The sequence below is a fragment of the Siphateles boraxobius genome, unplaced genomic scaffold (assembly GCF_051911475.1).
Source record: "Siphateles boraxobius isolate OS27281-9 unplaced genomic scaffold, OSU_SipBor_1 6, whole genome shotgun sequence".
NCBI classification, from domain to species: Eukaryota; Metazoa; Chordata; class Actinopteri; order Cypriniformes; family Leuciscidae; genus Siphateles; species Siphateles boraxobius.
In genome coordinates, this window is record NW_027509186.1 from 1,375,605 (window position 1) to 1,387,500 (window position 11,896).

Genomic DNA, 11,896 nt, shown 5'->3' on the forward strand with positions numbered 1-11,896 from the left:
TTGTGCTGCCCACAACATATACACAAACTATTGTATTTGTTCTAGGTTAATGGGTTGTATATAGTTCAGTTCTGTTTGTTTGTTTTCTTTTTACTTGTAAATAGTGATTTATTTTAAATACTATACCAAACGTGATTTATTTGTACATATTTTGTTGAATGTTGTATATTTGTATGTATATTATAAAGTGTACATTATATGTTTTATATTTCGACGTGAAAAGAATAAAAAATATTTTTTAAATATTTTATTGATCTGTTTTATGTTTATTGTTTAGTTAATGGCTGATAGTGACAGTGATGTGATATAGCAGGCTTAGGTGGAGTGTTCGAAGTCAAATTACATAAAAGAAGAGATACATGCAGAATGCCCATACTGTTTATTTATTTTTTAAATGAAGGTTACAGTAATAGGTGGTAGTTTACTATTAATCATTATTAGATACTCCTGCAATATATCAGTACACTAAATGTTCTTCCATTCTACCATTTGATAATACTGGGTCATCAATGCAGAGTGTTTATAAAGTTAGATCATTGGGAAGTCCCTAAAAATGTGGTTCAGTACCTCCTTTTGATCAAAAGAAGAAAAAATTTAAATGCAATGTGTTAATAATTAAATACATGGTTAATTGCCAGCAAGCTGAACTGCATCCCTTATATTGCACTAAATAAATCTTGAAATGAATAAAAAAGACATTAGACCCAGCAAGAAAACTCATGTTCTTGCTGGGGATCGAACCCGGACCAAGCCAAATGACATGCCCCTTTCAGCCAGCTTGTAGTCGTGGCCGTACCCTCCATGTTCTGGACTGCCTCCGAGTTCCTAACAGTAGAACGAGGTCCGACCGAGGTCTGAACCAGCTCCTAACCAGGTCCGAACTCATTCCTAACGAGATCAAAGAATTTCAAACGAGGTCCGAACACAGGTCCAAACAGTCTAGGTCACGTGACGCGAGAGGAGGCGCGGTTATCGCTTTAGAGTGGCGGCCATTTTTTCTACAACACAAACACAAAATCAACACAAACACATCAACACAAAACACGGGAAAAAGGTTTGGAAACTTGGGTTATATCATGCTAATATTTATAGCAGTTAGCGTCTAAAGTCATACATTTCCTGTCCAGAGCCAGCTGTGTTGTGAGGACAAATAGCGTTGCTGTTCAATACTCGCTGTAGCAGCTAGGCTACATACTAGCACTGTGTGGTGGCTATGGTGCGGATATTGGTGATATGACAGAATCAGAAGACCAATAATAACTAATTTATTTGTTTATTAGTTATGCCTCGTAAAGCATATAAAGGAGATTTAAAGGCTCAGTTCTATGTCATATTTCTATGTTCTGAATCACTGTGTTGTGTTTGTTTCCTTTTTCTGTTTAGAAGATAACTGAGTCTTTAAATCTCCTTTATATGCTTTACGAGGCATAACTAGTCCTCACTTTAGATGAGCTCACAAAATAGTTAACTGACCACTACTAAATGCTTTATAACAACTTGAATTAACCCTAAATTACAGTAGAAATACATGTAAATAAAGCATTTACTAACACACTAAGTAACTATTACTATGTCTAAATAATCATATGTATGAATGTACATTTTAATAGTTTATTAATCATTTACATACACTTTCTAAGTGATCTTATGAACCACTGACAGTTCCTACATAACTGGTTTGTAAATAATGCAATACTTCATTTAGAAATGATAAATTGATAAATAATGTAAAAGTATGAAAATACAATTTTTTAACATTATAGAAATGCTTTTAAATCAAGAATAAAGCATTTATAGCTGTATTTATAAAATAAGTTAATATTTTATCACAAAATGTATGAAATGCTGTTGCATTTAAGTGTTGGCTGAATTAACCAATTTACATAAAAAAATGTTGATTGACACGTTTTTAACGATTTAAAAAAAGTTTTAGTATTTCTTACTTTGTTTCAAGTTTAAGTGTTGGAAAGAAAAATGATACCGAGGCTGGTTTTCATGGTAATCCTGAAAAATATTGCAGAATGTCCTTCCGTCTAACAGTATGTCATTCCGGCTAACAATGACACAGGAAATTAATTTAACCCGTATTTGTGTGTTAGATTACACAATTCATTTTTTTTTGTTGAGTTAAGGATAAAACAAGTCTTATTTACTTTATTGGAAAACATTTTTAAAGATTTCCCAGCTTTTTTTTTTATTTGGTTCTAAATTGTGAGCTATCAGCAGCCAAAAATGAGCCCATGTCTATATGAAATCCCAAATTGATTATATTAATTATTATTAAAATGTAGTTTTCCAAGCACTAATTGTTTGTTGAGCTCCAATTATGGATATCAGTACATTTGTATATGCCAACAATGGTAGCAATGTAATTAATTTAAAAATTCATTACGTTACCCAGGAATTTTCATGGGGAAAAATAACTGATTCACCAAAAAAAAGGGTTAATTACATTCTTGAAATGTGTACATGTAATTGCATTACATACACAACACTCTTATAAGTATATAAAGTCCTAAAATTTGAATTTTCTGCCAGTTTTATTTTTTTTAATATGAATGAATTTTTTTTACATGTATGTATGTTATGTATGTATGAATGTATGTATGTATGTATGTATGTATTTGACATGTATAATTTCCTCTGTTTGTCTGTCTGTCTACACACATAGCCTAGCTTGACATTAACCTGTTTTATATTTAATGTTTGCAGATGACTAAGACAGGAAAGCCAGATAGTTACTGGAGGGACATCTGCTTAAAATATGCCCATGGCCAATACCACTTTTCAACTGGCAAACGGCCAGGGGCCAAGAAATGGAAAAAGGCATCGGAGAAAATTGATGCTTGCCCCCTGCAGAGCCATTCTACTAAGGATCTGTTTGGGAGAAGCCTTCGGTGCTCTTGTGGGTTCCACAAGGTAGGTGAAATTTACTATTTTTTACTAACTGATTGTTTGTTTGTTTGTCTTTTCCTCTGGTGAGCTTCAGTGATTTTGCAGTAATGCCTGATGTTTTCAAAGCCTGTCTGCTTTTTTTTGTCTTTTTTCTAGTTGTTTCTAGTAGCATGTCTGAATAAACATTATTCTATTCATTATTCTATTTTAAGTCATGATGAGTCACTGTAGCATGTGGATTTATTTATTGAACAATATGTATCTGTACAATTCTGGAGAAAACTAGTAGTGTAGGATTCTTAGTTGCATGTAGCATGTCCCTCTTTTTGTAGGCAGGGAGAGGAGACACAGACACAGGAGCATCAGTGGCAGGACAGGGAGTGCAGTGGTACAAGTGCAACCAGCTTGTGGAGGCAGAGACATTTTCAGAGCACCTGTCTGACCACCACACGGAGGAGATGTGTGACACCTGTGGGGCCAAGGTGCAGGGTACTGTTGGTCTTTTGAACCATATCCAACTGGTTCACTATGCAGCATAATGGCGCAGGGCGAGTCAGCACGGAGTTAGGGAGAGGAGGCATGGAGACATGTAGAGGAGACACGGAGGCAGGGAGAGTCCGAGACGACACGGAGGCAGGGAGAGTCCGAGACAACACGGAGGCAGGGAGAGTCCGAGGCGACACGGAGGCAGGGAGAGTCCGAGACAACACGGAGGCAGGGAGAGTCCGAGGCGACACGGAGGCAGGGAGAGTCCGAGACAACACGGAGGCAGGGAGAGTCCGAGACGACATGCAGGCAGGGAGAGTCCGAGACGACACGGAGGCAGGGAGAGTCCGAGACGACACGGAGGCAGGGAGAGTCCGAGACGACACGGAGGCAGGGAGAGTCCGAGACGACAGGGAGGCAGGGAGAGTCCGAGACGACACGGAGGCTACCATCCGAGACGACACGGAGGCAGGGAGAGGAGACACGGAAGCACGGAGAGTCCGAGACGACACGGAGGCAGGGAGAGGAGACACTGAGGCAGGGAGAGTCCGAGACAACACAGAGGCAGGGAGAGGAGACACAAAGGCAGGGAGAGTCCGAGACAACACAAAGGCAGGGAGAGTCCGAGACAACACAGAGGCAGGGAGAGGAGACACAAAGGCAGGGAGAGTCCGAGACAACACAAAGGCAGGGAGAGTCCGAGATATCACAGAGACAGGGAGAGGAGACACAGAGGCAGGGAGAGGAGACACAGAGGCAGGGAGAGGAGACACAGACACAGGAGCATCAGTGGCAGGACAGGGAGTGCAGTGGTACAAGTGCAACCAGCTTGTGGAGGCAGAGAAATTTTCAGAGCACCTGTCTGACCACCACACGGAGGAGATGTGTGACACCTGTGGGGCCAAGGTGCAGGGTACTGTTGGTCTTTTGAACCATATCCAACTGGTTCACTATGCAGCATTCATAATGCCATGACCGCAAAAGCTACCACCAAAGCACTACAAAAGCACTACCACCACAAAAGTGCTACCATCACAGACAACGCCATCTCTGCTCCCTCCGTTAAGTAGCTCTGCCATGCCACACCACACTGCAACTTTACCAACTTCAAAACCAAAACCAACTTCAAACAATTGGAAAGGTTTTCTTCCTGAGCAGTTTCAGAGAGTAGTACAGGAAGCAGATCAGGTGTGGATTGACAAATGCCTATATGAGCCTACAGGCCAGCTGAAACCAAAAATCCAAGCCTGCTGGTTTCACCCCTCACTGGAGCCCAAACCATCTCCTCCTGAGCCTGGGTGGTACTACCGGCAGAGGATGTTCATCTGGGCACCAATGAGGATGTGGGGGATTCCTTTAAAATGCCCACAATGTTCCCGTAAAATGAACAGCTCAGGGATCTACAGAAAGGTCAGGGAGGTGATTGATGTAGATAGCCGCTACTACCTAGTGGGAGGGGACTATCCACGTTGCAGCAAGTGCTCTCAGCCGGTCTGTCCATGGAGCCAGGATATACTCTCTCAGGTGGATGTGGCACACAGGAGCCTGTTTCCCGCTGTCCTCACAACACAGCTGGCTCTGGACAGGAAATGTATGACTTTCCTGAAGCCAAGGACCAGTGGTAACAGTTCCTCCTACCTCCAGTCTGCAATAGAGGAAGCGCACAGCAAAGAGTGGGCACGCCAGACTATCTGCTACCTCTCAGACTGTGAGCATTACATGAAGATGGCTACCTTCGTCCCCTCTGCAGCTGTATATCTTCCTCCACCACCCTTCAGGCCCCTTCCACTTGCTCAATGGTTCGAGACGGTCCACTCCAACGAAATCCTCAGCCATGTGGATGAGATGAAGGGAGTGATCACTTCTACCTATGGTAGAATTCTTAAAATGGATTCAACAAAGAAGGTTAGGGTTTCAACAGTAAAAAAGTATATCAAATAGAACATGTATAATTACAACAAAACAGGAAATTGGAAATTGGACATTGCTTGTGTTTGTTTTACAGATCACCAAAAAGCTGGCTGGCGGGATCGGGGACAGTGCTGCATGGATGTCAAACATCGGCAATGAGTTTGGCCAGGTGTTAAACTCTTCCTGCGACGGGTGCAGGTGCAGGGTTGGAAGAGTTGTGCCAAGGCATTGTCACTAGGTACAAGAATGCGGGCCAAGCTGAACCTGAGGTCATCTATGTCGACCGGGATTGCTGCAGCCAGTCAGGTGGGTGAAAAACTTTCTCACTCTCTCACTCACTCTCACTCACTCACTCACTCACTCACTCACTCACTCACTCACTCACTCTCACACTCACTCACTCACTCTCTCTCACTCTCACTCACTCTCTCACTCTCACTCACTCTCTCTCTCTCTCTCTCTCTCTCTCTCTCTCTCTCACACACACACACACACACACACACACACACACACACACACACACAGAGTTTACTTAATCATGGTGTAAGTACAGGTGTTGTGGTCTATGTTATTAAGAATGGTTGTTTTTCAGAGGTGTGTCTTCAGTGGCTAAGCTCTTTCACCCATGGAAGTCTGCAGTGCGCTTAGACAGCTTCCATTTCATGAGACGCTTTAACTGCGGGCTCACTACAGAACACCACCCTCTCTATGGCACCTTTTGTGCCAAGCTTTCCTCCTGCATTTTTGAATGGGACCAGGAGGATGTGCAACGCCTGAAGGATGCCAAGAGAGCGGAGTGGAAGAGCAGCCACAGCTGACATGCTCCCACTGAAGAACAGCTCGTGGCCACCATCAGCCCAGGGGAACTAAAGAGACACTGCAGGAGGAGGACGCGTGGAGTGGAGGAGATAAGGAGCATGATTTCAGGGCTGCTGGAATCAGTGTGGGAGCTGACAGACACCACAGGGCTGCGTCTGGTGAGCCATGACAGCATGCGCCACGTGTGGTAAGTGCAGCAGAAGCACCTGGAGTGCCTCCAAGACCCTGCAGGTGTTGCACTGTACACAAAGGTGCGGACACTCCAGAAGGGCGGCAAAGAGCTGGACATCCTTAGGTGTGGTAGGGGGTCCTCCTCCCTGGAGAGTTTTCACCGACATCAGTGTGCTTTTATTCCAGGTACATTTGCATCAAGACATACTGTATTGTATGTATTTTTTAAATGTTATTTTCTGTTATGTGTTGTAATTATTCAAAATAACACAATTACCACTGTCGGGTATTCATATGTATTCACTTTACAATAATGGTTGATAATAATGAACAATAAAAAACAGAGTATTTTGTTTCTTAGGCTGGCAGTGCAATGCTGTACACATGCAAATGTACATGCTGGAGGGGGCATCAAGATGGAACATGGGCCGGGCCAAGGAGGCAGTAGATGTGGAGGGGGCCTCAACCCTAAGAAGCTTTGATGTTCGCTTGATGTCCCACCTTAATAACTTAAGCCAGCGCGTCCATGGTTGTGCTTTGGTGCCAGAGATCACCCCACCCGGAAAACCTACTGGTAAGAGAGATCTCAGAGCAACACTGGTTGACCAGAGTATTACATGCCCTCCTCCTCTTTTTCTTAGGCACCCCCCTACTCAGAGGACATGCATTTCATGGGTGCGAAGATTGTGCTATTCATGCAGGAGATGGATGTGTGTATGTATGTGCTTTCTTCATCTTTGTGTTTTATACTGGTTACAGGCGAGCGCATGGCAGTGGAATATTTATTGGCCCAGACCAACAGAGGTGACCTGCTGGCTCCATTGCAGGTCTCTGAAATCCCCTCGCAGGTGCTTGAGGAGGAGGATGAGCCAGATGACACCATCAGCATGTTTGACATTGTCTGCCAGTCAGCTGAGATAGGGGCTGGTGATCCCCCAAGTGCTGTGGCGGGTGACACTGAACCCGGACCCCTCGTCACAGAGGTCAATAACACTTTCTGTAACACCTTACTCAAAAACACAATATTTAACTGCAGTTAATGTGGTTACATTTTAATAACATACCTGAATGTAAAATCAGCATTACTCACATATTAGAAACAAGTGTTTACATTTATTTGCTTGTTTTTTTTTTCTTCACTTATCACTTTTCAGACCAGCCAATGTGACTCGAGGGGCGTTGTGGGATGGGAGGCAGTTGATGCCCTTGCAGCCTACTTAGTTGGCTTGAATCGTACCATCACCGCCTTGTCAGCCAAGGAGGAGGCGGACATAGTCCACCTGTACACAGCTCTCCATGCCATGGACAAGAAACCTTCAAAGTACAAAATAGTAATTATTTTGTACACCAAAATTAAACATAAATTCCATGGAATGAATGAAGCATATGGATGTCTCTTTCACCGTTCAGGTACACCCAGAAGGCTAAGGAAAAAAGCATGTGCGTCAGGAGGACCGTGGAGAGCACTCAGGAAGCCGAGTGGCTCTGCTCCTGGACAGCAGGCGGCAGAGAGGTGCTTGACCACAATTTGCTATCATTTTGGTTCAATACAAATCATTGATTAAGAGACAGCACGTGTCACTGTGAAAAGTATTTCTTAAGTGTAAATTATTTTATTGCAATCCCTATTGACATTGCAACTTGGTGGTTCATCACTTTACATCCTTGTTCACAGTCCAGATCATATCATCCTTCTCTCCCACAGACAATACATGACTCACGGCCAAGCAGCCAGGACCCCGAAGTATACAGGGTCAGTGAGTTTGTTTGCCTCAGACTTGCCAAAGAGTTTGAGCAGTCACGCAACAGGCCAAAGGACACAAAGGGGAAAACCATGCCCATCCCTCAGTCCATTGTCAGCGTCTACAGCCACATCAGACAGCTGCTGGAGGACAGCAGGGTTGTCCTGGACCAGACAATCCTGGTTCTGGTGCCGGTTAACAACACCACAGTCTCTTCATGGTATGTGTTATTTCATTTACCTTTCCCATACAGTCAAGACAGTATATAAAGATTTAACCTCAAGAAAAACCTCCACCTGCATGCTTGTTAGAAAGTATGTAATAACCTTAGAGAGGGAGGATAGGCTTGCATGTATAAAATAATTAATGTTTGTCTTGTAGGCTGCTTAGGAGGGATAAAAGGAAGGACAGGGACATGCTGCTGCAAGGCACTGTACTTCCCAAACAGCTGCACCTGGCCAAGGAGCCTCTCCCTGCAATGAACACACTTCCAGCTGCCCCTGTGCAATATGCACATGAAGCGATGACATTTGAGGAGCCTGAAAACCACGAGGGGGAAGCTTTCCCCCGCCAGCGCACTCTAGCAGCAAGTAAGCCTGTGTTCTCTCCGCCATCTCCACCTCCCCAGTTCCCTCCACAATTTGGGCCAGCTCCTCCATTCCAGCAAGCTCCTCCATTTCTGCATGCTCCTCCATTCCAGCAAGCTCCTCCATTTCTGCATGCTCCTCCATTTCCGTATTCTCCTCCATTTACCGATGCTCCTCCATTTACCCATGCTCCTCCATTTACCCATACTCCTCCATATCCGTGTTGTGGCAAAAATTCATCTCAAACAAACATCACTGCATAAGAGACACTCAGAGTCAAATTATATAAAATAGAAGTATTTATTCTTGCAAGAATAGGAGCAGTCTAATACACAGTTGTTACCCTGTGCAGAAGAGTGACACACCCCCAGACAGACTGAACTAGCTTTTATCTTAGTTTCAAGGCCTTCTTCCCCCCAGAGCCTTCCTCCCAGTAGTTTTCCATAGACGTCACTAGTTGGCCCACTAAGCTCCCCTGCACCAAATGGCCTTCTGACATCTAGGTCAGAGGTCCTTGTTCGTCTGTTCTCTGGAGTGTCTCCCCCTTCTGCCTCCCCAGGTACATAAACAGAATCTTCTCTCACTACAAGTGAGAGACACATATGTGACATTATTTGAATCATCTATATTTTACTAAAGATCAATGAATATCATTAAAATTGCCACCACATCCGCATGCGCCTCCATATCTGCATGCTCCTCCATATACCCATGCTCCTCCATTGCAGCAAGCTCCTCCAGAGTGCCTTCCATCCCAGCCAAGGCAACGTGCCTGGAGGCTGAATAAAGCTGCCCAGGAGGATGAGGAGCTAGCGTCAAGGGGGGAACTGCCACGGAAGAGGCTGACAAAAGAAAGTTACCACCACACCTGCAAGGGGTGTGGCCAGGACAAAAATAAAAGAACGGGACACACCCAGCTGAAGGGGCGGTGGTACTGTCAAGCCTCAGGACTGACCCTGGATGACTGGAGGAAGAGTGTATAATCTTGTATAACTTGTATCTCTCTCTGTCATTTGTCTGTCTGTCTCTCTGTTGTTTGTCTCTGTCTCTCTGTCTGTCTCTATGGTTTGTTTGTCTGTCTGTCTGTCTCTCTGTTGTTTGTCTTTGTCTTTGTCTGTCTCTCTGTTGTTTGTCTGTCTCTATGTTGTTTTTCTCTGTCTCTCTGTTGTTTGTCTCTGTCTCTATGTTGTTTTTCTCTGTCTCTCTGTTGTTTTTCTCTGTCTCTCTGTCTGTCTCTGTCTCTGTTTGTCTCTCTATTGTTTGTCTCTGTTGTTTGTCTCTGTCTCTCTGTCTGTCTCTGTTGTTTGTCTCTGTCTCTCTGTCTCTATGTTGTTTGTCTCTGTCTGTCTCTCTGTTGTTTGTCTCTGTCTCTGTCTGTCTCTCTGTTGTTTGTCTCTGTCTCTGTCTGTCTCTCTGTTGTTTGTCTTTGTCTGTCTCTCTGTTGTTTGTCTCTGTCTCTGTCTGTCTCTCTGTTGTTTGTCTCTGTCTCTATGTCTGTCTCTGTTGTTTGTCTCTGTCTCTCTGTCTCTGTTGTTTGTCTCTGTCTGTCTCTCTGTTGTTTGTCTCTGTCTCTGTCTGTCTCTCTGTTGTTTGTCTCTGTCTCTGTCTGTCTCTATGTTGTTTGTCTCTGTCTGTCTCTCTGTTGTTTGTCTCTGTCTCTGTCTGTCTCTCTGTTGTTTGTCTCTGTCTCTGTCTGTCTCTATGTTGTTTGTCTCTGTCTGTCTCTCTGTTGTTTGTCTCTGTCTCTGTCTGTCTCTCTGTTGTTTGTCTCTGTCTCTGTCTGTCTCTATGTTGTTTGTCTCTGTCTGTCTCTCTGTTGTTTGTCTCTGTCTCTGTCTGTCTCTCTGTTGTTTGTCTCTGTCTCTCTGTCTGTCTTTCTGTTGTTTGTCTCTGTCTCTGTCTGTCTCTCTGTTGTTTGTCTTTGTCTGTCTCTCTGTTGTTTGTCTCTGTCTCTGTCTGTCTCTCTGTTGTTTGTCTCTGTCTCTATGTCTGTCTCTCTGTTGTTTGTCTCTGTCTCTGTCTCTCTCTGTTGTTTGTCTCTGTCTCTCTGTCTGTCTCTGTTGTTTGTCTCTGTCTCTCTGTCTCTATGTTGTTTGTCTCTGTCTGTCTCTCTGTTGTTTGTCTCTGTCTCTGTCTGTCTCTCTGTTGTTTGTCTCTGTCTCTGTCTGTCTCTATGTTGTTTGTCTCTGTCTGTCTCTCTGTTGTTTGTCTCTGTCTGTCTCTCTGTTGTTTGTCTCTGTCTCTCTGTCTGTCTTTCTGTTGTTTGTCTCTGTCTCTGTCTGTCTCTCTGTTGTTTGTCTTTGTCTGTCTCTCTGTTGTTTGTCTCTGTCTCTGTCTGTCTCTCTGTTGTTTGTCTCTGTCTCTATGTCTGTCTCTCTGTTGTTTGTCTCTGTCTCTGTCTCTCTCTGTTGTTTGTCTCTGTCTCTCTGTCTGTCTCTGTTGTTCGTCTCTATCTCTCTGTCTGTCTCTATGTGGTTTGTCTGTTTGTTACAATAAAGTTTCATAATTTTATTTGAGCCAAGAACAGACTTCATGTTTTTATTTATTTTCCTCTTGAATACCAGGACCATTGAAGGTGATTTTTAAAACTAAAGCCAGAATTACTTGCAGAATCATTTTACATTTAATCACAAAACCCAACACTCTTTGCTTTAAATTTATTACTGTGGTGATTTAATGGAAAAGAGTTCCTGTGTTAAAAAGTACTACGTTACCCAAAATACATTATATGTAGTACTTCCGGTATGCAAAGATGCAAGCGATATTGCCACGGCACAGGTTCGAATCCCACAAGATACATGAAATTAAAGTGATGATAAACCTTGCAATAAGTACAGAACTGGGTGTAAACAATGTTGAGAAGATAAGAGAGTAGATAAAAATTGATATATGTGTACATTTTGCTCCTTTTTTCTCCTTTTCTTTTTCTCTCTTTCCCCCCTCTTTCCTCTCTCTTTTCTTCTCTCCCCCCCCGCCGGGCAGTTCCTTTTGCCCCGTTTTTGGCCGAGTGGTTAAGGCGATGGACTAGAAATCCATTGGGGTCTCCCCGCGCAGGTACAAATCCTGCCGACTACGTTGACAGCATGTGCCTGCTTTTGTTTGTAACCTTCTGGAGGCCTAGCTTAAACTTTATAAAAGGAAAAAAAGTCACTGTTACAGGATCACCCTTGAAAAGAGTTATGTTGGTAAGAAACAGTTTTGTCTGCAAGCTAAAGATGACGAGACCCCTTTGTAGTCAAGGATACGTCGGGTAGACCGGTAGCTCGTCGTGGTCGTATAGTGGTT